At 42.3% G+C, this 22500-nt stretch overlaps 1 protein-coding gene across 1 annotated transcript in view; it reads right to left on the reverse strand.

Annotated features, from left to right (window-relative positions):
- Positions 1–22500, reverse strand: part of ppp1r14c (protein phosphatase 1, regulatory (inhibitor) subunit 14C) — a 37999-nt gene that overhangs the window by 14615 nt on the left and 884 nt on the right. The window lies entirely within an intron of this gene.

The raw sequence follows: 22500 nt of genomic DNA on the forward strand, positions 1-22500 counted from the left end.
GAAAAAATATTTTTTTCACGGACCGTTTAATGAGTTATTACCTATCACAGACACCGCTAACGGCTAACGGTTAGCCCAGCTAATCTACGATAACCAAGCGAGGTTGGGGATACTCGTCTTTGATTGGCGGTTCTCCATCGTCTTTGATTGGGCTACGGGGGACAACGCCTACTTAGGAGACCGGAAATGTATACCGTTTCATACAATGGGGGTATATTGTAGGTGGGCCATCTTGTTATAATACAGTATCTTTGACTACATGTCACAGTGACGCAGACTTCCTGTCTATTTTTGTAATCTGAAACCATTTCCCTCAGTGGAGACCAAGCTTTTATTTACTTTAATTTCACAGATAAGAAACAATAAATAAATTGAAGACAATAAAGCCTCCACAAAAATAGCATTTTAAGTCTTGTGTGTGATTTATCCTGGCTTCATATGAGCAGAGGAAATCTCCGCTCATCACTAGGCTAGTTCATACAATGTAAAATTACATAGGCTTGTGCTAATAACGTTAGCATTAGCATTTTTTATTTGGAAACGTGTTTAATATAAGACAGTTGTTTTGTGAGTTGTTATGGAGACAAATTTTATAACGTTACCTTAGTTAAATGTTGCTAATGTCCCTGGCTTCATATGAGTAGGGAGAAGTCTGCGAGTTGCTAGGCTAAATACAATGTAAAATGCCATAGGCTTGTGCTAATAAGGTTAGCTTGTTGCATTTGTTTGGAAAACATGTTTAGTATAAGACAGTTGTTTTGTCAGTGAACCTTGTGAGTTGTAATAGAGCCTTATTTTGTAGTGTTGCCTTTGTTAAATGTTGTTGTTGTCCCTGGCTTCATATGAGTAGAGAAAATCTATGCTAGCAACTAGGCTAATTTATACACTGTAAAATGCCATAGGCTTTTGCTAATAATGTTAGCATGTTGTATTTGTGGGGAAAATGTGTCTAGATAAAGACAAGTGCTTTGTCTGTGAATGCTGTGAGTTATAGTGAAGCTGATTTGTGTACTTGAGTTTGAAATTGTCTCTATTAACATGCAGAACCTACGCCATGGCCTACACATGTAGCCTACGCTGTTGTGAGCATTTATACTTATGCGGTGGTGTGTCTGTGTCACTCTGCAGTTACACCTACAAAACACTAGTCACAGCGGATGTTTCTGCGAAGTGCTGTAAAGTTTAGTTGATTCAAAACACACATTAAACATGTCTTCTTACATGGATTATTTTCGATGCCAAAACTTACTGTTTTAGCTCTGTAAATCATGCTGTCCTTGCCCCTCCCCTCAAAATTAAACAGTGACAGAAAATTGAAACTGAAAAAAAAGCTGTCATCATAAAAAAATACACTTAACATCAGAATGCAGATATATTAAAATAAAAGAATTGTTTCTGATGCCCAATTTATTTTTCAGTGGATTTTTCTTCAATGCCAACTTTTATTTTCAAGGCCGAAAGTTACTGTCACCATTTTAACTCCAACACTACACTCAAAAACAAATATTTAACATATTTTATTTGTCATGTGAGTGTCCAACATGCTCAAAACTTGTGGAGCTTAAAAAAAATCAGACTGAAAAACACATAAAAATAAAATAGAAATACATTTGAATGCCTGTTTAATTTTTCAGTGGATTTTTTAAATGCCAAATTTTATTTTCGTTGCCAAAATTTACTGTCACCATCCTAGGCTCTATAGTGACACTGTTGATTGACTTGTGGAGGTTATTCACAGGTAGATGAAAGGGTGAAAAATTGTAGAGAAGCACGTGTTTAGCAGCGTTTGTTGCAGATGAGGACACATTTGTGTGTTTTCATATGCAGAAGAAAGACACAGTGATGAAATCAGGAAAAGAGAGTTAGTGTGTGTACTATGTGTAGAGGATAGTGTGTGCAACAGAAACAACAAGGAGCCAAGTGTTTGTTGCGATGAAGAGCAACTTTGAGTCGACTTTGTGTGAGAGCCAGCAAGCAGCAGAGAGCGAGACAGGCCGGCCTGTGTGTTTGTTGTTGTGTTGTTTGTGCAGAGAAAGTGTGTGTGTGCATGTGTGTCAGACTTGTTTTCACCAACAGCTAAGCAGCCAGCAGCGTTTTCAGTCTGGTTCGTCTGCGAGGAGGTGAATCAAAACTAATGCAAGCGGCCCGACCCTGTGACTCACCGCAAACTCTATTCAGACTCTATTCAAACACTCTCAGAGAACAAAGAGTCAAACTCTCTGTGACAGGGAATCACTTCACTTGGCCAAGTGATTCATGATTGTTCCTATTCATAGCCTGCTTCCAATGAACTAGATCTACCAGTTGTATTGAACAGCGGCTAAGACTTGTTAAGGCCAGTTAGATAACTGTGTACACTTTCGTGCACAGAAGTTTCACCTCAGAAATAAATTTGTCATCCTGTTGAGTCATACTGACAGAAGTTCATCAAAGAAAAAGCACAAAGCAACTGTCCCAGAAAAATTACAGCTCTACAGCAAAGGAAAACACTGAGTCCTGATCAGATGCCCGAACCACTTCAACTGACCCCTTTCGACGCTATGAATAGGAAGGAGCAGCGGCTCTACTCCGAGCTCCTCACCCTATCTTTAAGGCTGAGCCCAGCCACCCTTCTTCTAAGGGTACTGACTGCATTATGTCGGTACTGACGAGCACAGATTCACATTTGTGAGAGAAACCTGGTTTAGACAAGAGGCAGATGTGCCCCGAAGCCAGGAAGACGGCCCCAGCTCCTTCAGCTTTCCAGCAAGTCAAAACCAATGCTGCAGTCCCAATCTGCTGCATGGTTTTAGCATCTGGTCTATTTTCTTTTCTGTATTATTTTAGTAATAGTCTGGTACCACTGCTAGATGAGCAGACACATGCACACACAAGCAGACAGACAGACCGAGACAGGGCCAGAGGATTAGCTCTGAGTGTGATTAGAACAGAGCAGAATTGTGCTTTAGTCTACTACGTCACCCCTGGAGCTTTGTCAAAAATGAAATTTTTGTTATTACAGAGAAAGAAAATGTAGAGAAAAAAGGTACCATTGGGTACTGGTATCAGATTCCAGGTACCAGAACCTGTATTGCTTAAAACATGAATGGAACCCAACCTTAGTCACAACCTTCGCAATATGGCTTGTTTCTCAAGAATTGATCTATTTGGTCTGATAACATTTCCGAAGTCTAGAAGAACTGTATGATTACATAATTTTATCCCTATTAAACTTAGCGGAAAGCTAAACCAGGAGTTAGCCACTCTAGTGTGCTTGCCCTATAGGTCCCACAATGGGAACAATCTGAGTTACTTTATACCCAGGAAGAGAGAGTAATGCACAGAAAAATGGTACCATGGGGGTACCAAATTCAAGGTACCAGATCCGGTATTGCTTCAAACATGAACGGTACCCAACCTGAATCACAACCTTCACAAAATGGCCTGTTTCATTCTTGGGATTTGATCTATTTGGTCCGATAGCGTTTCCAAAGTCTGGAAGAGCTGCATGATTCAATCATTTTATCCCCAGTAAAGTTAGCAGAGGGCTTAACCAGAAGTTACCTACTCAGCCAGCAAAACTCTCTAGTGCACTTGCTTCACAGGCCCCACAATGCAGAAGATCCGAGTTACATCATACCCGGGAAGTCGAACTTTCTTGGCTTCATGTGCCACTGTGCAACTTTCAAGGGAACAAACGGGTACTGACTTATGTTGGATCCATTGGTGCCAAATTTCGGTACCTGACAGCACATCTGTGTGAGAACGCCATGCTTAGACAAGAGGCAGAAGTGCTGTGAAACCAGGGAGATGGCTGCAACCGGTTCAAACGTGAACGGTACCCAACCTTAGTCTCAACCTTCAAAAAATGTCTCTTTCATTCTTGGGATTTGATCTATTTGGTCCGATGGGATTTCCAAAGTCTAGGTGAGCCGCATGATTAAATAATTTTGTCCCCATTAAAGTTAGCAGAGGGCTAAACCAGAAGTTAGCTGTTGGCAGGCAAAACTTTCTAGTGTGTTTGCTCCACAGGCCCCACAATGCGGAGGATCCGAGTTACTTTCTGCCTAGGAAGTTGAAGTTTCTTGGCTTCTTGTACCACTGTGCAACTTCTAAGGGAACAAACGAGTACTGACTCATGTTAGATCTGTTGATGCCAGATTTCGATACCTGAGAGCATAACAGAGTGAGACCGCCAGGTTTAGACAAGAGGCGAAAGTGCCGTGAAGCCAGGGAGATGGCCACAGCTCCTTCAGCTTCCCAGTGAGCCAAAAACAATGTGACGTCTAGTATCACTGCTAGATGAGCAGAGAGAGTAATGTACAGAAAAAAGGTAATATGGGGTACCAAATTCCAGGTACCCGATCCGGTAATGCCAAACCTTAGTCTCAACCTTCACAAAATGGCTTGTTTCACTATCGGGATTTGATCTGTTCGGTCTGAACATTTCCAAAGTCTGGAAGAGCCACATGATTAAATTATTTTATCCCCATTAGAGTTAGCTGAGAGCTAAACTGGAGGTTAGCCGTTCGGCAGGCAGATCTTTCTAGTGTGCTTGCTCCACAGGCCCCACAATGCGGAGGATCCGAGTTACTTTATACCCAGGAAGTTGAACTTGGCTTCCTGTGCCACTTTACAACTTTAATGGGAACAAACATGTCCTGCCTTTAACACTGTTCTCCAGCTCTCTTTGTACATCCATGGTTTGCAGAGTGTATTATGAAGTGAGAAATGAAAGCATTAAACCACCACACCAGGCAGATACTGAGTGCTACTGCGGCTAAATGATTTTGTCAGGACAATCATGGCAGCTGTCACGTACAGATGCTGAAAATGGAGGCTTAGCAGTCGACACCACTGTCTATCAGTTGTCATTTTCTCTCTGGGCATTTTCAGAGTGTGTGTGTGTGTGTGTGTGTGTGTGTGTGTGTGTGTGTGTGTGTGTGCTTGAGAGAGAGACAGACAGAGACAGTGTGGTTATGTTCCAGTGGTACTAAGAGCACAGGAACATTCAGTCTCTGCCTGTAATGGTATATTGAAACTGAGTGTCTCGGTAGCACACAGAATGTGGCCGACTTTGACATATCCCCCACATAACTGAGCGCACACACACACAGTCTGAAAAGGTTTCAAGGAGAAGTTTTCCAGTAAATAAAGCAATAACACCAGGCCGCCTTTAATCACAGCTCTGTTTGCAAGTGATACAGATTATAGAGAAAAGAGGCGGGAAACTGAATTGGCAGAGAAACATGGTGGAACAGGAAGAAAGGAAGGTGAATTTTAATAGGAGATGCTAAAATATTCAGATAACATTGTAAACAAGGAAAAGTGATTAAAGAAAAGAAGAAAGAAAGCAAAGGAAGGAAAGATTTAACAAGTCAAACAATGAAATAACAAGGGATGTTATTAAATTAGGGAGCATGCAGAGATGAGAGTAACAGAGGGGTAAACAAGACCACAGAAGGGAAGCAAGAAGAAACGGGCAGAGATAGCTATGTACGAGAGCAGCAATTAGAATACATAAGAGGAGAGAATAAGATGCAGGGAGATGGGGAGCGCACAGATAAGTGGGTCACTGTGATGATGAGGCAGAGGAGGATTGTGCAACACAGTAAAAACCTCACAGCTCAGCTTTCTTCCTCTCTCTACACTGCCATGCTGTGTCACATCAAAGGGATGAATTCATCTTAGGAGACTGTGTGAGCCGAGCGAAAGGGAGAGACGACTGCACGCCAGAGAATGGAGGGCGAGGATGGGACTAGTAAAAGGAAAGGACAAAGGTTTCCATGTCTCACAAAGTAAAAGGAAAACAGAAAAAATACTTGGTGCAGTGAAAACATGAGGTGCGATGTGTTTCTACAACTATTTCCACCGCCCTTCTTTGTCTTCAAGCGCCTCCCTCCTCCCCCTGCGGCGATGCAATTTGCTGAAACCATACAGCACGGATGATGTGACTTCACTGGGTAAAGTTAGCTGCTGCAGCAAAAGCTCTTTCCCACGCTGATTCAGCTGTACTCTAGAGGACACTGTATATCAGAGAGGGGAACTGGTAGAAAACGAGGGCTGGGAGGGAGGAATTAATCCTCAAAGCAAAATTCCAGTCAGAAATAACAATGATTCTGTAAGCTGAATTTTGGAAGCTAATTGTGATGTAAATTGCCTCAGTTGCTGCTCCACATTATGGCTCTAGTAACCCTGATAGTTTTCCTTCCTAACTTTGATCTGCGAGCTCACAGGTCAGCTAAGTTGTGGTATTCAACCATTTTCTTGTCTTGCTCATCTTATACGCCATTAATTTTTGGGAGAAAAAGCTACAAATTCCGACGTTGACTAGGGCCAGGATGTGTCTTATCGGTTTTCCAACCCACTTGAGATGAAACCACTCCCACTTCCACCTGACAAAAGCAGGCTGCCAGACATCAAGGCCCAAAAATTGGTTGCCAGCCTACTGCTTACCAGCACCACTGAAAGGGACTGCTGCTAGCTAGCTAGCCAGAACCACCCCGCGGTCCCTCCTCCTCACTCCTATCCTATCCATCAGGGAGCTGTCCATGATCAGACCCCCAACCCTAGGGTTTGCTTAGGCTGAATTCCAGTTGCTACAGTCATGGAAGGTCGTCTCCACAAAATGTGATAGTTACAGTAGCTTGGAAAATAGTCATTTGTGTTAAAGGGAAACTTTACTGATTTTAAGCTAGCTGTCGTCACAGAAACAGTATTTGGCTTCCCCTTGTGCCACCACTGTGCCGCAAGCTCAATGGATGAGCAGGGCAACACATTCTCATTCCGATCTCGTCACATATCGATGTTTGGTCATGGACCTTCCTTGTCCAGATACAATGTGCAAGGTACCCTGAGTGCGTTGGTTGTTGACGTTCTGGGACACCGTGTCAAGTTCTACCTGTTGCATACATTGTCTTCTTCCAAAATACACTTCCGTTTTTACAAGAAATTTACTTTAATTGTCTTACAAAGTGTAAAGCTAAGATGAGAGGAAGAGACGCAAGTGAGGGAAACGTGGATTTGATCTCAAGTATTGGGATAAACCTGTTATATTACCTGTCCATGTTATACCTACCATGTGCGTCGTATTTACATTGTAAGCGAGGCTATTTCTTGAGTTTTGGTGAGGATAGCTGAGCATGTGCAACTGCAGATGGATACAATCCAACCACACCCACCTGGCTTACAAGCTGGCATGTGGAATCGTATCGGTATCGGGATCTGTATCAGTGATTCTGGCCCTGTGTTACTTGATATTGGATCAGCACCAATTTTTGTGGTATCGCCTACCACCAGTAAGGATAGCCGAGTGTGAGAGACCGCAGATGGATACAATCCCACCGCCACCTCCTGGCTTAAAAGCTAGCACGTGGAAGCATTTTGGCTTCATTGAAGGTGATGGGAAAAGGGACCTTAACAAGAGCCACGCTGTATGCAAGTAAATCCATGTCTTTTATTATGGATCATAACAAATACGCTAGGTTTTAAAAGTAGCAAGTAGACACAAAGTGTGAAAAAATAATCATGTATAGAAATAAAACATTTTGATGTTACAAGATCCATTGATAGTCATTTTATAACCACATCTTTGCCCTCTGAATCAGAATGGTATCGTAGTAGATTTGAGGAGAGGCCTCCTTGTAGGCATCTCACATCCACCTTGAACAATTCTTAAATCTTTGTGTAGCCGCTACTGACGCACACATGTTCCGTTATATTATTACTGTACAAGGTCAAAATCCCTGAAACCATCTCATCCTCCTTTGGTTAAAATCCTGATGAAAAGCCCGGACAGAGTATTGTTGTGGATTCAACCATGAAACTGCCAGCATCCGTCTTGTGACTCTATTTCACAGTTTTGTGATTCGAGGGGCGCATGATTCATTTTATTGTGTTTACCAGGCACACAGTTCTTCCTTGAGGCTAAAGTATTGACAGCTGAGGCCCATTTGGACCTTTGCTCTCATTGCGAAGCTTCCAGCCAAACTGGACTTAAAACGTCAATAACACCAGGGTCATAAGCCGCCAGCCAGTCAAATTAATGGATTTATTCAAATTCAGAGGCCATTAGAAAACCCTTTGTGGTGAGGACAGAGTGTAAGCCGGGATGTAGCAGTGATAAACCAACTTAAACAAGAATACGTGTTTTACTTACAGTAAATAAGAGTTCTCAATTTCTGATTGAATCAATCACTGCCAAATGTGCAGAGTCATTCAACACATGCAAAGGTCGACATACAAGTAAACTACACACCCACAAGAACACACCCCGCTGACTTTGAAAGTCAAAACAATAATCATCCCTCTCTCCGTCTTCCCCTCGGTCTCCCTCTCACAGACACGTGTGAATGACGCCAGTGTTTTTGCATCTTTTCGCAGCGCCAACCACAGAGAGAGTGAGTCAGTGTTTGTACACAGCCAGTTTATAAATTGTGTCGGCTCGCTGACAATGAAACCAGTGATTAACTGGATCATCTCGGGAATGGGAGGGGGTGTCATAGGAAGACAAGAAAGTCAGTGTGTGAGTGTGAAATTTCAGCTTCTCTTAGGTTTCACGGTCTCAGTGGCTTTCCAGTTTTGCAACTGGCATGTCACTCAATTATCGCTGATTGCACTTGACATTTAAGAATTTTTTTTTTTTTTTGGTACCACTATGTCTTGGTACTTGAGGGTTGTATTTGCAAGACCTTTAATTCAAGTTAATAACCTGCAGGAATTTTGTTCTTTCTGGATCATTTTATTTTTCACCCCATCCATCTTTATTTTCACTTGTATGCAGCAGGCAGATTAATATGCCTTCCTGGTGTTTGTAGAAACATCTAAAACAACCATGACAGCATTAGAGTACCACATCTAAGCCTATAAACAGCATACAGAGTTATTAGAGTGGGAAAACCATAGACTGTATAAAAAAAATAATGGGCGTAGCCACCATGATGTCACCCATTGGTTTGTGAACTACTGTTTTCAAGCTTTGAGTTTGGCTTTTGGCCATCTTGGATTTTTGGAGCCAGAGGTGACCATATTTGGTTGGGAGGGGGGCGATAACCCTAATGCTAGCTGCTAGCTTGGTTAGCATAGTGCATGTACAGTCGCTGGTAACTGCGATAATGCTAATGCTAGTTTTGCTAGCCAAAAACAGGCCTAAAACCAGATATATTCCCTGGAAAAGCTGAACAGAGGAGAGTTTTTTGGTACAACTAGACTCTGAGCAAGACCTTTTTAGGTAACCAAAACTTCACAATTAACTTTCACGGACTGAAAACACACTGAAATAGCATTAGCTATAGCTATAAAAAATAATGGACGTAGCCACCTTGAAGTCACCCTTTGGTTTGTGGACTCCCATTTTGAGGCTTTGAGTTTGGCTTTTGGCCATATTGGATTTTTGGAGCCAGAGGTGACCATATTTGGTGTGCACTATGCTAACACTAGCTGCTAGCTTTGTTAGCATAGTGCCAGTCTCTGGTTAACTGTGATAATGCTAATGCTAATTTTGCTAGCCAAAAACAGGTTATAATGCTAATGCTAATTTTGCTAGCCAAAAACAGGTTTACAACCATTAGAATGAGATTTTCTCCCTGGAAAAGCAGAACATACGCCTCCTTAGAGGGTTTTTTAGTAGAACCAGACACTGAACAAGAAGAAGTGAACAGCACCCACTTGGCCCCTCAAGCAGCCACGTCCTTAATCATGTATAGCTTTAAGCCTTAATAACATACCAGTGGGTGAATGACCAAAACCTTATTTGTGGTATGAGGCTGTAAAAATGTGTGTATTTCTGATGTAAATTTTAACATTTTTACATGGGGGTCTATGGGGATGGACTCTCTCTTGGAGCCAGCCTCTAGTGGACATTAGAGGAACTGCAGGCTTTGGCACTTCCGTTGGTTGCCACATGGGGAAACCACGAACGACAGGGAGAAAAGGGAGCAGGAAAGACGTAGGCTTATAACAAGAACGAAAAAATACTAAAAAAAATCTTGGTCATTTCAGTATTCTAACCTCATTTTATCACATTTTGGTATAATGATATCCAGCACTGTGCTCTGTGGTGGCCTCATTTTTAATGAGGTTATTACATTGCTGATGTAACAATTGAACCTTTTCGTTCACTTGGAATGCACATGTGATTAATGCTGTGCAATCCCAACACTAAATGGCTTTACATGTATGTGATAGCCACAGGGGTGACAGCAGAACAAAACACTCGAGGGAGAATCACAGAGAGGACGAGGCGGAGGAGGATAAAATAACAGGTGGGTGGGTGTCCCGGTGGGTCGGAAGTTGAGACAAGAGAGAGGAAAAGTGAAGGAGAATGACAGAAGGATAAAGCATGTAGAGAGATGACAAGAGGGGAACAAACACACTGTAACCTTGCGCCCAGTTTCACTTTTGAGATATTTGACACCTTTCTGCTGTTTATAACTGTTTCACAGCCGGTCGCTAAAAGGCCGCCTTGTCAACACCTCTGATTTGTTTAGCAGCAGATTCATGCGTCTGCAGGTGCTACGAGAAATGTGTCAACACGTGCTCGGACGCTAAGCGAGCATCTATTTTTGTCCGTGCAATGTCAATGGCAGCGAGATAAACGTGCGCGCTCCCAAGCACAGAAAACAAAACACAACAATGACCTTCCCCGCCAGATCCATAAACACATCAGGGTCACCCATTTAAACAAACATCCAATTGACTGTCTAAATCTCCCAGTGGGTGGATCTGTCAGCACGGCTGTAATTAAATTAAGGGTGGCCATTCTGGATCTGAGTTTATAACGCGTGTATGTATTTGTCCTTTCTCTTTTTCTGTTTAATTCCCACACTTTCCCCTCGCTCCCCTCTCTTTTTGTAAAATTTTGACCTTCAGCTGAGTATAAATGGACTCAGAGCTGTCAAAATAATGAGGTAATCAAGCTTAGCTCACTTCCTGTCATCAGTCAGACTGAGATATGTTCAATTGATCACTGACTTGAATCACATCCATCAGCTGTCAGAGGTGATGGATTCACATATTAATAGGCTAATAAAAGGGAAATAATGAAGACAACCTTGATATATACCTCAAGTATATATCATACAATATTAGCTGCATACATGGATATCTGCATTATGTGTATCCAGTAAACTTAAAGGAATACTTCACCCCTCAAATGACACATCAATTACTCAGCCTGTGTTAGATTGAATTTGTGAAGAAAACCTTTTTTTCGCATGCAGAAGAATGAACGAAGAATCCAAAAATAGAGAAATTCTTGATGAATTCAAGTCATAGGGGGCAAAACTATATCAAAACATCTGTTTACAAACTCTCACACACATCTTGCAGTATTATCCAAGTCCCATTTATCCAGTCAAACGTTCAGTACCTCCCAAACAGACAGCCCTTTCCAACAGGAAGCTTAACAGACAGTGAAACTTACCTATGCTCTCTTCAATGCCAGACTCAGTTGACAAAAACAGTAATTTTACCTCACTGAACACAGGAGCTGCTGGTCCACTGCTGCCTCGATCAGTTAGTTAGTTTGTATTATTGTGTGACTTTGGCATCTTAAATAGTTAGTTCAGATTCACACGTCACATGATAACACAAACAAACAAGTGGTAGACCGAAAGCTCCTGTATCCAGCAAGGTAAAATTAATGGTTTTGTCAATGGAGTCTGGTTTTGAGGAGAACACAGGTAAGTTTCACCTTCTGTTCAGTTACCTGTCGAAAAGGACTGTCTGTTTGGGATGTACTGAGCATACTACTGGATAAATGAGACGTAGGTTATGCTGCAAGAGTTGTGTGAGAGCTTGTAAACAGATGTTTTGATATAGTTTTGCTGTTGTTAAACATGGACCCCTATGACTTCAATTCCTCAAGACTTTTCCGCGTTTTTGGATTCTTCGTTCACCATGGAAGTATGTGAGAAAATTCAACATGACACAGGTTCAGTAATTGATATACAAATGGTCATTTGGAGGGTGAAGTTATCCTTTAATGGTAACACAACGCCTCTGAGTGTCAATACCCGTGTGTTTATCCCCTCTGTGCTATTCCTAAATCTATTGAACGTTGCTAATGACTTGGCTTGAATTGCACTGTTTACTCCTCCTCTGCTGCCCAATGAGGTTCACATGATACACGGCCGCCTCCTCCTCAGCAAGAACAACATGAAAGACAAGCAAAAGGGAATGTTATTGACAAGGTCACAGGAAAAGCAAGGGGGAGGAGAGAGGATAATGATAGAGACAGAGAAAGAGATGAAGATGGTGATTTTTTTTTTTCCCGCCTGGATGTCAGTGCTGATATCAGCAAGAAAACCCACATTCCTTTGTCCAAGGCACACACACAGACGTACACATACACTAACACCGCCTTGAGACAGTCCTCCTACACATTAACATTAACATTAACCAACCCCCCATATTGTGGTGATGATCCAGAAAGAAAGAGAGCAGCAGACATAAGAGGTAGAATTATACGGGAGAAGATGCTCCATCTCCGAGTTCCTCTTGCTCCATTTGGTCCCAATATGTACACTGACCTATGTGTGTATGTGTGTGTGTTTGTGTGTGTTACAACTGAGCTCATGCTCATCCATTCATGGAAAAGTACCCCTGACCGCTCGCCACCCCATATCTGCCAAAGAGCAGCGGAATATCATCAACCCAAAAAAGCATGTAAGGCCTCGATTACCCACATCCATATAAACCCATTGACACACACACACACACAAGGCCCGAGGGGCAGAGCGCTGTATGTCGGCAGTGTCTGTGCCCACACACATGAATAAGCTTCATTGAGTGGGGCTCTATTGATGCAGAGCCACGAAAAAAAGTAGGGCATCACCGAGTCTCTCTACCCTCATTCTGCTGCATGCACCCCAACAGCACACACACGAAACTGCAGCGTCAGATTTACCGCTCTATCAGTTCCTGTTATTCTCTCCCACACACACACACACACACACACACACACACACACTGACTAAAAGTCTGTTTCTCAACAAGCTCCATTGATTATGCTGAGGTGCTCGCAGACGGACATCACCGCACTGACACATTCTGCCTTTTAATCACCTGGATTTGACCTCAGCATTTATCTGCACTCCAGACTCTCACAGTGGGCTACTGAGCGAGGGGGTGGACTAGTGTTTTTTTGTAGACAAAGACAAAGAAGGTATGCAAAGGATGGAGAAATGTGGAGTATAACCCGTGGAATAACAAATAGGAAAACCTACATAACTGACCCTTCACTAAGTCCCACCTGGCCAGTCATAGCGTAGCATCGGGCCGGCTCAGTGGATTTGGAGCTAAATGTTGTGTCTGGGGCACTTTGTGTATTAATGATACTCGTTACCTGGAGAGGTTGGATAAAGATATACGTTTCTTCCCTGTTCCAAAACCAAAATCAAACCCTGAAAAGTGTAGGGTTAGCTAGCTAGCTAGCTACTGAAGATATAGCCTACAGGGCTTAGCAAATGTAAAGACAAATGACTTTCTTTTTTCTTTTAGATTGATTTTAACTTCAAGATGAAATCAAGATTAGAACTGAAACAAGTTTACAATTAATTACAGGCTAATTTTAAACAAAACTACCAAAGATTGTTTGTTCTTGATTCTCAAGTGTGAGGATCTGCTGCTTCCCTTTGTCTTGCATAACAACAAAACAAATATCTTTGGATTTTGGACTGTTGGTTGGGCAATTTGATGACATCCCCTTCAGCTGAATGAGATTTGTTTCGGCACATTGCACGTTTTTCTTACATTATTAGGACCAAACTTACTTCATACTTCACCGATTATAACACAACATACTTTAACTAATCGATGAAGTGTAATATGAGATTGTTTGTAACTAGCTAGACGCCGTATTGCTTTGTGTCAAAACGAACAAGCTTGCATTATGTCACCTACCATCCAGCCAACATTTGTATGTAGGTCCCATGTAGGTAGTAAATGGGCTGAAAAATGGGCCCCTAATGGGACTACCCTTGGGCTCCATTTTGACCCCATGCCAATTGCCCGCATGGGCGAGTTTACCCAAGCTAGTGCTCCCTGGGTACCAAGAAGGTAAGGGTCCAAAATGGGCATCTAATCTGGGGCCCACTTGGATAACCCAGTCATGTGAGCAAATGGCATGTGATCAATATGGAATCCGAGGACAATCCCATTGGGGGCCCATTTTACAGCGCACTTACGACCTACATGGGACCCACATACAGATGTTGGGTGGGCAGCGGGAGCATTTATTGGTCTGGTTCAGGGCAGTGCATTCTGGTAGTTGTAGGTTTTGAGGAAAAGTGAACGCAACAGCACTTTATCTCTGGTTCCTTTGGTCCTTTATGAAAACACCATCTTTACAGCAGTGAAATACTTCTTTAATTAATTAATGACTAATGAATACTGAAAACCATCTGCTCTTATCAAGATAAAGCTGATTCACTGCTATTTTACACCAGTCATGGATAGCAGCAAAATTGCTATTTCTTTATGCAGAAGTGTTGCTGATTATCATTATAATAATTATAATCTGAGTTGTGTGTGCACTCATCTAAGCAGCTGACTTTATCTTCAGTGATACCACAACAGGCTGGAACAAAGTGACAACGTTTTTTTACACAAAGACAGACAATTTATGTTTGAATAATTTACACCAAGGCAGGATTAATTATTAATTTGTTGTAGATAGCATTCACAGAGTTTATAAAGTTACCCCTGAACTCAGCAACTCACACAACAGTGTGAATTTTAAGGCCGTCTGAGGACTTCTTGTTCAGCCTGTTATTATATGATTTAACGTGTTTATCATCCAAAAATGGTCTTTTTCATAAATGTAGTGTAATGATGTAACCGGTTGAAACAGACAGTGTCAAACATTTTCTGCTTGCAAAGTAAACTTGTGGTCAAACCACCTCTGTACCACATATAATTTGTGGGCCACAACACAACCAGTGAGGAGAAGGTCTGAGTGTAAAGCATCTAAAGGGTGAAAACGCTGCAGCACCTGGATTATACTGTAATGTAATTACAAACAGTGGCTTTGTCAGACAACAACATGGCAGAAAATGAAATGGAGAGAATAAGCTGCTGTAGTTTTAGGTCTGCGCTGTATTAAGAGCTGTGCTGGGAGCACTCAGGGTCCTTGGCTTTTCTCTCCTCCTCTCTGTTCTCTCCTCTTTCTCCTCTCTCCTCTCTGTCCTTTGAACGACAAAATGAACAGAGGCAACACATCCCAAGAGAGCAGAGGGGAATCCATCTCTGACAGAACTCACCTTCTGTTATCCTTTCACCCAGAGAAACAGAGGAGTGAGGAGGGAGACAAGAGGCTCGAGGCAAATTAAAACCAATGCTGGACAAAAATATTTTAGTGAAAGACAACAAGACAGAGAGAGAGAGGGGAAAACAGCCTACAACTGTAATAAAACCTGCTGGCCTCTATTTGTTTTCTTGCAGGGAGTTATATGAGAAAATGGATACCACTCTTATGTTTATGTGTTAAGTATGTAGCTTGAGCCAGCTGATGGTTAGCTTAGCTTGGCATTAAGACTGGAAACAAGGTTGAAATAGCCTGGCTCTGTCCAAATGTAACAAAATCTGCCCACTAGACCCTCTAAAGCTCACTTATTAACAAGTGTATTTTTCAATGTTTAGTCTGTACAAAAACAGAAGAGAAAGCTTACAGCTAACTTGCACTGTTCATAGCTTCCTATTTACCATGTTTTTATGCTGAAAAGGAAGCTAGGCCTACATCGTTTTGTTTTTAAACTGCATGTCCTGTTTTTGTTGATATGTTCAAAGAAGTCTTTTGAACTGTATGACCTGTTTTTTTGTTTTGTATTGGTTTGTTTTTTTGTTTGTTTTTTGTGCATTGTCGTATTTTAGGTAGCCTTGTGTAACATCTTGGCCAAGGGACTACAGATGAAAAATAGCCTTTTGGCTAATGCTGGCATTTTTATACCATGTCCATTTATTGATTTGCACAGTCTCTTCTTAATTAAACTAAACTAAATCTACGAAAAACTGTTAGCTTAGCTTAGCATCGAGACTGGAAACAAAGGGGAAACAGTTAGCCTGGCTCTGTCTAAACATAACAAAATCTGCCTGAGAGAGCATCACTCTTAAGCTCTGATGAGTTTTATGTCTACTCTGGTACAAAAACAGAAGAGAAAGCTTCAGCTAATGTTTACTGTTTTTAGCCCTTTATTTATTATATGTTCATACACTAAATAGGAAGCTAAGCCTACATCTTGGAGACAGGTGGCTTTGTTTAGCATGAAGACTGGAAACAAGGACACAAGTAAACTGGCAGTGTCCGAACGTAACAAAATCTGCTAAGGAGAACCTCTAAAGCTTACTTATTTACAAGTTTTATCACATTTGTTTTATACTTAATAGGAAGCTAGGTCTACATCTATGACGCAGTTAGCTTAAATTGGGGTTTGTCCAGAGTAACAAAATCTGTCTCAGAACTGGAAAACATACTTATTAACAAGTTGTATCTCAGATGAGAAAGCTTCAGCTAATCTGCTTCTGTTTGTAGCTTCATATTTACCAAATGTTTGCACACTAAATATGAAGCTAGGCCTACATATAGGGAACAGTCAGCTCAACTTAGCTAAGCTTAGCATAGCAAGTGGAAACGGGGACATTTTTAGCCTGGCTCTTTTAACAATTTGTTTTTTTGTACAAATACTGTGCTTATTAGTGAGCTTCAGACGTTCTGGGAGATTTTGATGCCCTTTGATGGATCCATGGATAGCTGTTACCCCCTGTTTCCAGACTTTATGCGAAGCTAAGCTAACTGGCAGCTAGTTGTAGTTTCATATTTAGCTCAGGCATGAAAATGGTATTAATTTTCTCATCTAAAGGCATGGTCACACATGAGAGAATGCAGGCAAGCAATAGTCGTGCTGAATGTGGGCGGCGCCTGATGTGAAGGACACGGAAAGCTACCTTGCTAGCTAATATTAGCTATCCGTCTAATACTCGCTGCCAGCTAGGCAGCATCTTTCATGTGGGGCATTTTGTATTTTTTAATGGACAATGTCAACAGTATCGGCTGATAAAACATGGCAGCCATCAATGTTTCCACCACACAAGTTCACAAAAGTTGAACTCCACATGATGCAAATTTGCTTTGCCACCAGAAGCAAATGTTTTACTTGCCCCTCTGTTCGCACTGAATGGAAGTTAATGGGAAGCAAATGTTCGCCAGTGTTAATTTTGTGCATGTGTGACTGTTCCCTAACTCTGAGCAACAGATAAGCATATCAGACAAATTGTGTTAGAATCTTTGCTTGTCCTGGGTTTGTTAACCTCGACCCGAGATGTATTTTGGACAGGACAAATTGGTAACAGAGAGTCTCACCTGCCTGTTATTGAAAACAAAATTCAATTTCATCTGCGTTAACCCTTTTTGCACTCCATTACCTTCAGCATCAGCACACAGCCACCACCCCCACACTAACACTCTGTGATGCTCTCTAGTATCAGGTTTTCTTATGAAACTGATACAGACGCTGACCTTTGAGCCAGACCAGCACCGCCAAATCAGCAGTCTCTCCCTCTCTCTATCACACATACACAGTCGATGCATAAAAATACACCTGTGTCTATCTTAGGTCTGAACATGGAGGTGTTAACAGGCATTAAGGGAGTGTGACTTCCTGTTTACAGTCATGTGGCCAAACATCATCAGCAAAGCAGTAAAAGTCCACCTGCTCAAACACTGTCATCATGTAGCTATTCATGGACGAATGGACAGATGAAAGTAAGCCTTAACAATGCACCACCGTGACAACGTGTCACAATAATGATGTAGTGGTTTCATTACCTTCTGTCCTCTGAAATACTGCCAGCTTTCATGTCTTTCTACCACCAGTCCGCACTGTGCTTACTGCAGCAGCCAGCATGATATCAGAGCGGCAACAACACCGGAGAGCCAGGGGATTATCATGTGATATTATCCCATTTGCTGTGTGAAAGACATAATATGAGGAGGTGTCATGCTGCTGGGAATATCTGCACTGAAATCTGGATTGAAGTCAAGGAGAAAGGGACGCCTGCAGACAAGAGAGTGGAGTCTTTACACGGCAAAGATACAATAGCGAAATAAAAGATCCAGAAGTCACAGCAGAGACCACCTGAACGCCAGGAAAAAATGTTAGCATTGTACGTTTCTGCAAACTGAGGATATGTGACATTTGTATTATATTGTTATGTAGCGGATGCGTTGAACCTTTACTTTTCTTTACATTTCAGTAGCGCTGTGGTTAATGTGTGGTTAGGTTTAGGCATTAAAACCACTTGGTTATGGTTAGGCGCACAATCACAGACAGAGACACCGTCAATGTCTCGCAAAAAAACTGTCTCGGCAGGAAACGCAGCGGTGTCTCAGTGAAAAACAACTGCTTTTTGTGGCACTATCCCGGGAGGAATCAGCGATTTCTCGGTAAAAAACAACCACTTTTTGTGGCACTATGCCAACAGGAAATGCAACGATGTCTCAAGAAAAACCACTGCCTTTTGTGGCACTATCCAGACAGGAAACACAACAATGTCTCGGTAAAAAACAACCTCTTTTAATCACTCTATCCACGCAGGAAATGCTGCGGTGTCTCAGTAACATTAAACGCTTTTCATGGCACTATCCTGGCAGGAAACACAGCAATGCCTCAAGAAAAACAACTGCTTTTGTGGCACTATCACAGTAGAAAATGCAGCGATGTCTCAGTACAAAACATTCGCTTTTTGTGGCACTATCATGGCAGTAAATGCAGCAGTGTCTCAGTAACAAGTGGTTTTTGTGGCACTATCCAGGCAGGAAATGCAGCAATGTCTCAGTACAAAACAACCGCTTTTCGTTGCACTATCATGGCAGGAAACGCAGCGATGTCTCAGTACAAAACAACCGGTTTTCATGGCACTATCCGGGCAGGAAACGCAGCGATGTCTCAAGAATAACAACTGCTTTTTGTGGCACTATCATGGCATGAAACACAGCGATGTCTCAGTACAAAACAACCGCTTTTCGTGGCACTATCATGGCAGGAAATGCAGCGATGTCTCAGTACAAAACAACTGGTTTTCATGGCACTATCAGGAAATGCAGCAGTGTCCCAGTTAAAACAACCAGAAAGAACAAAAATAGTTTGAGGATCGCACACAGATATGTCCGTCAGCAGATAAAAAGTTTTTAATGAAGCCTTTCAAGCATTTTTAAGGACAAAGCGCTTTCGGCCGTCCGGCCTTCATCAGTGTGAGTTACAAGACTAGCAGTGCATGCACTGATTTAACAGCTGCAGTGGAGTCTGTAGATCAGCTGTGTTCAATCAACAATCACCGATACAGACCCTAGAGTGGCATGTAAGATGGTACATGCTTCACACAATATATTGAAAACAAAAGACAATAAACAGACAATCCAATATCACATTCATATGTGCTGAGTTAAAAAACATGTCTATCAACAACTCCAACTGTTACTGAAAACATCAGGTATGACTACCGTTCATATATCAGGACAGGTAAAAGTTGATTAAATATATAACAGTTGATCACAATTTGGACATACTAAGGTTCCCAACATAGACTCCATGTAACCCGTCTGGGAAACTCTAAATGTCAGATGTAATTTGTATTCATATTTATAGATGTAAGGTTCCTCAGAAAAAACAATCTTCGAAAAATCTATCAGAATTTCCTAAAAAAGATTTCATTTTTAATTTTTTCAATTTCTTTTAATGACATGGGTGGAGAGAAACATGGAGGCAAGTTTGTGTCAACTGTTACAAAAAAGGGCACATATTGAAATCCTCGTTCATGCCAGATGGAAAAAGAGTTTTTAGTTTGTGGATCCAGGCACATTCGCGTTGTAACAGTCTTTTTTCCTGGTCGCCACCTCTGCGGTTCAACACCACCTTCTCAATGCCGATACATTTGAGATCTTTAACCCTGTGTCCATGTTCACAGAAGTGGCGTGCTACAGGGGATGTCATGTCGGCCCGTTTAATGCTGCTTCTATGTTCATTCAGCCTGATTTTTAATTTGCGGGCTGTCTGACCTATATAGTATTTCCTACATGGGCAAAACAGTAAGTAAATGACATGAGATGTGTTACAGGTAATGAGAGATCTAATGTTATACTCCTTTCCAGTGTGTGGATCGTGGAATTTGTCAGTTTTTACCATATTGTCGCACGAAGTGCAAGATCTACAAGGAAAACTACCACAAATAAATGATTTAGGTCTAGCAGGACAAGAATCAGCCTTCACTAAACGGTCTCTCAAACTAGTGGCTCTTTTGTAGGTGAATAGAGGTGGGTATTGAAACGTGTTATTTAGCACTCTGTCAGATGATAAAATGTGCCAGTGTTTCAAGACAGTAGATTTGATCACAGAGCTGAAAGGGTTGTATGTAAGGATGTAATTTGTAGAATGTACTTTGTTTTGCTTGTTTGTCTTGGTAAATAGCGTTTTCCTTTCAGTTTTGTTTACAGTCTCCAACGCTGAGTGAAGGCATGATTCGGGATAGCCTTTCTGTCTGAACCTGTGGAGCATGTTTTCACTCTGACAGTTGAACTCCTCCAGTTAAAACAACCGCCTTTTGTGGCGCTATCCAGGCAGGAAACGCAGTGGTGTCTTAGTAACAACAACTGCTTTTCGTGGCACTGTCACAGCAGGAAATGCAGCAATGACTGTGTACAAAACAACCACTATTTGTGGCACATAGCATCTGATTGCTAAAAAACACCCATGATTGGCAGCTAAAAAGTCACTGGAAACAGCAATGACTCGCTGAAAAACAACTGGTCTTGTTGTTTGTGGGTCTCAAACTGTGAGCTGCAGTGGTCTGCAGTTTGGCAGGCATCTCACCCAGGTGTTACACTATCCACCAAACCCTCCATCTCCTGATGAAAAAGTCAGCTCATCTATGAAATGTTTAAGTCTAACATATTCATGCTTTGCAGAAACGTACCATGCCAACATTTTCCTCTGGCGATGGGCTGACAGAGACAGACTGCACACACTGTGATTTGCCAAAGTGTTTTTGACTATGGAGCTTTACGTGCATTTGCATTAAACAAATCACAGTCTAACATCCATTGGAAGAGAAAAGCAAATGCTGCATGACCGAGATGTGACTCTCTGAGGTGCACGCTGGGGTCGGTGCACTCCAGCCCTCATCGAAACATCAAACACATCAGTCGATCCGCGTGGGGGGGGGGTGGGGGGAATCATATGACTTGTAGATCAAGAGCACCTGCTGACGGCAGACTGACACGCAGCCAAGAGCTCATCCGGCTTTGAAATGTAAACCAGTCCACGCTCAGACGAGGCAATGCAGCGCTTTTCAACTTAAGTGAGAACCACAGCAGGACCATAAAGGGAGGAGGAAGCTTGCAAACAAGATGACAGCCATAAAAAAAACAGCAGCTTAGGGTTATAGATGGCTCTGACAAGATTGCATGTACGCAAACAGTCTGTTTGCCTTCAGTGTGGGGAGGAAACATTTGCATTGCAATGCTCTGTCAGCAGACAAACCACTGACACAGACAATGATGCTTTGATGTTGACATTCAGCGTCCTGCTGTGATTTGAGCAGGTGTTCCCTTCTGCACATGCGCACACAACGCAATCAATCTCAGTGACAGTCAGGGATGCAGAACAAACCAATAACCACATGTGCACCTTCATATTTAAATAAAACATCCCCTCACTGTATCCTGATTTCAGTCTGATTGCATGTGTGCAGCAGGCACGTGTAGATGCACGCTCACACCGCCTGTTTCATCTCTGATTGGCTGCATGAGGTGACAGACTAACTGTATGCCTGGGGTGCATGTGTGTGCGTGTGTGCATATGTGCGCGCTTGTGCAAGACCCTCTGTTGCGAGGAAGGGGGTCAGAGCCAGAGGAGGTGATTGGCTGGTGAGGAGAGTCACAGCATCAGCACATCCTTAACCCACTGCCCTTCTTTTCTCTCCTCCAGTCCATCCCCCCCTCCCCCATTAACTTGACTCTGGCAGCATACTGTAGGGGCACACACACACATGCACTTACACGTCACCTATAGAATCTCTCTGTCTCTGCACCCCCATCTCTTTCTCCCCACACGCACTCAGACCTGCACGCACACAAATCCCCACTGCGCCTCCCCCCTTTAAATGTTAAAGAATGCGACTTGTGAACGTGAGAGTGCAGAGTAATGAGGCTGTCAATATCGTCTGGCGACAGATCATCCCTCGAAAGGTGAAGAGGGTTTAAAAGGTCAGAAATGTGGCTCGGGAAACGACCGAGGAATTAATTCCAACGCACACAGCAAACAGGGACACTGAAATCATGGCCTCTGAGGGTGCCTTTTGCTCTCGAGGACTACCCAATTTGGAAATGAGCATCATCGACAGGGGATGAAATGACACCAGGATGCAGTTTCTTAATCTTAAATTGCTAGAATCGGAAAACAGAATCCAGAAAGACCGAGGTGCGTAAAAGGCGCAACCGTGCGGTTTCTCCCTTCTCAATCTGGACTTCTT

Source organism: Epinephelus moara, chromosome 12 (assembly GCF_006386435.1).
Source record: "Epinephelus moara isolate mb chromosome 12, YSFRI_EMoa_1.0, whole genome shotgun sequence".
In the NCBI taxonomy this organism is placed as follows: Eukaryota; Metazoa; Chordata; class Actinopteri; order Perciformes; family Serranidae; genus Epinephelus; species Epinephelus moara.